Here is a 4,761-nt window from a genome sequence, read left to right on the forward strand (position 1 = left end):
TCCCAAAAGCTCCAAAGACCAAAAACAGTCAACTGTAAACATAGTAATCAAACCACTTATACGAAAAGAAGAATAAAAACCTTATCTAAGACAACGCCAACAGGCTAAACTCAAGGAACAGTGATATTGCATCCAAGAGCAAGAAGATAAACGAAATCATCGAAAAAATCAACTCTAAAAGCAACATTAATAATCAACTTTCCAACAGCTCTCACCATCCTTAGCAAAGGTTGAAAATGGGAGGCTCTCTCTCCTATAAATCTAACATGGAGACTACAGAGCACCTCAAGATAACTATTATGACAAGATCAGAGAAGCCAAGACTAAGGCTGAACAGGTGCTAAAGGAGTATGCCAAGAAAAAACAATGATCCTTTTTGTATAATATTTATTCCTTAATGTTCCATTCCATTCCTTCCACTCTCCTCTTCTTACAGCATGGTTGTGCGTTTGATTGGATGCCTTTAATTGAAGACTGATTAATTATATAAAATAATCAATAATTTAATATTATGGGAAGAATTCAATCCAAAGGAAAAGGCAAGGGTATCAGTTCAGCCGTCACTCCCTTCAAGCGCAGAACGCCCGCTGGGTCGCACACACCCCCAGAAGCATCACCGACCTCATTGTCACCATGGCCAAGAAGGGCCTCTCCCCCTCCCAGATCGGCGTCGCCATCAGAGACAGAGAAGCCGTTCCCAGCATCAAGCTCCTCACCGGTCAAAAGATCGTTCGTCTTCTCAAGAAGAATGGTACCCAATCACCTAGTATAGGCTGCGCTCCAGAGATCCCAGAAGACATCTACTGTCTGATCAAGAAGGCAGTCAACATCAGACGCCACTTGGAGAAGTGCAGAAAGGATAAGGATGCCAAGTACAGACTCATCTTGATCGAATCCAGAATCCACAGCTGGCTAGATACTACAGAAGAACTCAACGTCTTCCCAACAAGTGGAAATAGTAGATTTTTGTTATTTAGCAACGCCAAGACTGCCTCCGCTCTTGTCACAGCTTGATGATGTATTTTAAATCATTATCACCATCACACCTATTATCCTCCACTACCCTACCTCGAAGCTTTGCCTTTTAAATAGGTACTGGTATTGTGAGGGTTTATATACTTAATTTAATAATTAAATTAATAATCTTAACAATAAAATGAGCAACCTCTACTTCCAATCCCTCTCCTACGGCTTCGCAGAACAGAGCACGCCTCCCAAAAAACCCTCCATGCATCACTGCAACGCCGACAGAAAAATAATCCCTTTAGGTGCATCAACGAGGCCGAAATTAATCCGGTCAGGAGGAACCTGTTCGGAGACGGAGGAAACGCGGTGAGCTTTGGAGGATATAACCCCATAAACACGAAAACCCTCAGATGAGGCATCCTGATATTTATGTTTGAGTTATTGGTAAAATGCAGTATCAGGGTGACTTGAGCTTGAAGATTATGTCCTCCAGCTTCTTGCCATGAATTGGTTGTCGATTATCAGGGCCAGCCTCCTCCCCTCCTGGTAGTAGCTAATCGCACTTGAGATCAACCGTTGATGCTCCTTCTACACGCCGATGTTGTAGTGGATCAGCATCTTCATGTAGAGTCCGTAGTATCTCTTCTCCTCCAGCCGCTTGATCATGTTCTCGTCCCTGCACTCCTTCAGCTTCATCTCCACGTCTCTCTCTATCTTCTCCACGAAGATCTTCGCCTTCCTTATCTCCTCCAGAGCCTTCTCGTGCTTCTTCATCTCGCTGAGAATGGCGGCCTTGTTGAGATACATCGGCACCAAGTCGTGCTTTTCCTCGTCTTTGAAATCCTTGATTAAATTCTTCTCGAGATCGGTGGCGTAGCTGACCGCTTTCAAAGCCATCATGTAATGCTTGTTTTTCTTCATGATGCAGGCCAGGTTGTTGAAGGTGAGGATCCTGAGCTTGGTGAGTGCGGTTTCATCGGTCATGTACTTGGGTACTTGCGGGAGCATGACGATATCGACAGCTTTGGAGATGAACTTGACGTTGCCGCCCTCCTCCTCGTCTTTGATGTTCTCCATGCCAGTTTGTTGACCTTCTGGATGAACTTGCTGATCTCCTCCTGGATGTCGTAGGCCACCTTAACGGAGTCCTTCTCGAGGATGATGAGGGTGAGGTGGATGAGTTTCTATTCGCAGAGGATGCACTCAATGGAGTTGGCCTCATCACGTTCGCGGAACTTGCGGATGACCGCCCAGATGTATGTGAGGATCTGCTCGTCGCTCACCTCGTTGTTCTCGATGAGGTTGATCGGCTCGCCTTCGATGGAAGTCATGTGATTATATTGTTTTCTACCAGAGAAGCAATAGTATTATGGTGCATCATGATCAAAATTCAACGATTTTGTTGTGGCAGTCGAAGCACATCCGCTTCTTGTCCGCCCGGGTTATCATGCTCGCCTTCACCTTGCAGACCTAGCATGGATTTTTGATATAAGTCTATGTTTACCATGCCTATTTCTTTTCCACTCTGGTCTGGATGGGAGCCTTGAGGAGGGAGTTGAGGACGTGAGGCTGCTTGGAGGGGGATGGAGCTTGAGCTTGCTGGGGTGGAAGCATGCTCAATTTCATTGGATTGCTGCTGGCCTGTGGCTGTTTTGCGAGAGAAGTGGTCCTTTGGTCAGTTTGGACGTAGTTGTTATACCTGGCATAGGAGAGATAGGATTTATCGAACGTTTGGGCATAACACATCTTGCATATCCTGCTATTGCTGTGAGTTGTGTTCGGAAGAGTGCCGTCTTGTTCAAGAAGACTGCTGCAGAGGTAGCATTGGATCAGTTTGAGCTGTTACTGATCACAACAGAAGGCAGTTTATAGTTTTACACTCGGATTTCCACAGAGTTTTTGGATAAAGTGCTTATCAGCTTTCCCTTCTTCTTCATGCCCCTCTCTTCTATCTCCATAGCGCTAAACCTGCTGGTGATCGACAGATCCTCAGAAGGCTATTCATCATCCTCGTATGGGATTTTAGACTTCTCAGACTTTAATTAGCTGATGACTGAGTTAGGTTTGTGTCGAAAGTGTTGCTGCGGATGCTTTGCTCAATCAATGATTGATTTTCAGAGCACCGATGGCAGAGGAGAAACTATTTGCATTGTGAGGTTTCCTTGTAGGTGAGGACTCTGCAGCAGCTGAAGCACAATTGGAAAAAATCTTAAAATTGCTTCTTATCGTCGTAATTGAAGCAGTACTCGCAAAGCTTCATTCCATCCTGCAGCTAAAAGTCACAGTTTGGCTTGAACTTGAATCCACAGTTAATGCAATAGTCCTTGAGGAAGCTCATGATTTCCTGCTTGTCCTTGAAATGCCCGCATCTCATTTAGATGATGATGGGAGGACTCTTGTGGAAGAAGTAAGGCAAGAACTGGTGTGCTATGCATCGAGGGCAAAAGTATCCTCCGCATATCTCCTCTCTAAGTGCATCCTTCGCGTTCACTTTTCGCTTGCAGATGAGACAACTCATCTCCTTTATCTCCTTCCAGTCGCTCCTCTTGCACGACGGACAGTAATAGGGCTTGCACCGCCTACAGAGGAGACGCTTCTGGTCGCAGCAGAAGTAGAGCGGAGCGAACTAGCTAAGAGATGTGTGGCAACTAGTGCAATTTTGTATAAAGCTCATTAGATATTATCGAAATGGTCATGCCTCAGCCAAACCAGTAAATATATAAACTACTATCCATCAGTTGGTACCCTTCATCGGACTAGTCACGCTTCGCTTGTCCGATTCCTTCAGTCTCATCCGCAAGGACTCGATTTAGGTGAACAAAATGACGATAAGGGAAAGATTTTCCTACAGTCTCCTCCTTAGGGCGATGTTATCGGTTGAGTTCAACCGTAAATCGTGGATTTCGTTCTGAAGAGCAGTGTTGATCTTATTTAGTCTATCGATTTCTTCGTTCAGCTTCATCCTGATGAGGTGGCCGTTGTCTTCCCTGCTGGCTTAGATGTTGGATTTGGAAGGCTGCGGGTGGGCAGGAGGAGAGAGATGGCGCATGGGATTGTCGATGAAAGAGTTTCCCTTAATGGAGCTGTGTTGCGGACTGCTGAACTGGCTATGAGATGCCATGAAGTTGTTGCCTCGCTGGTTCGCCTGCAGAGAAAGAAGCTTGTTGTTTTCCTTCAGCTTGTCGTTTTACTCTCTGTACTAGTGGATCAGCCTGTTGATGAGATCAAATTCCTCTTTCAGCTTCAGCATTCTATATAGAGGAAACAATACTTAAATTCATATTATACGTTCTTTTTCCTCAAGCTTTCGCTCTATACGCTTAGCTTTTTGTTGACTGTTTCCAAAAGGTCATATCTGTGCTGCAAATCGGTGGCATGGGGATTGGTTGGGTGTCTCAGTGGCGGTTGGAGGCCGTTTCCGCTTGCACTTCTGCTCCTTTCGTCTACTTCGCTGACCTACTTTATCACGAAAATTCCCTTTTTGTCCCGCATATGCTCGTAGTATTATTGTGTTTGTGATGACTTAGAAGCCAATAGGCTTTGCAATTTTTCAATCTATGCCTATTTCGACTTAATTATGACCTGAAGCCGTCCCACTTCCTCAATAGCTGAAAGCATCTTTTGCTAACTTGCATCTTGTCGCTGCTGGCTACCTTACGATCTCATCCGTATTCCTTGACCTTTCCTATAGGACTCTGCATCTCTCGTCCAATCTCCTACACTTTTCCTCCAGAACTCTCGCCTTCTCTTCTGAAATCTTGCCCCTTTCCTGCAGCTCATGTGAGATCTTGTTGA

At 45.2% G+C, this 4,761-nt stretch overlaps 1 pseudogene; it reads left to right on the top strand.

Moving 5' to 3' along the window:
* Positions 1–511: 511 nt before the first annotated feature.
* On the top strand, positions 512–959 carry LOC116245599 (40S ribosomal protein S13-1-like; annotated as a pseudogene).
* Positions 960–4,761: the final 3,802 nt, after the last annotated feature.

This window comes from Nymphaea colorata, unplaced genomic scaffold (assembly GCF_008831285.2).
Source record: "Nymphaea colorata isolate Beijing-Zhang1983 unplaced genomic scaffold, ASM883128v2 scaffold0762, whole genome shotgun sequence".
NCBI lineage: Eukaryota > Viridiplantae > Streptophyta > Magnoliopsida > Nymphaeales > Nymphaeaceae > Nymphaea > Nymphaea colorata.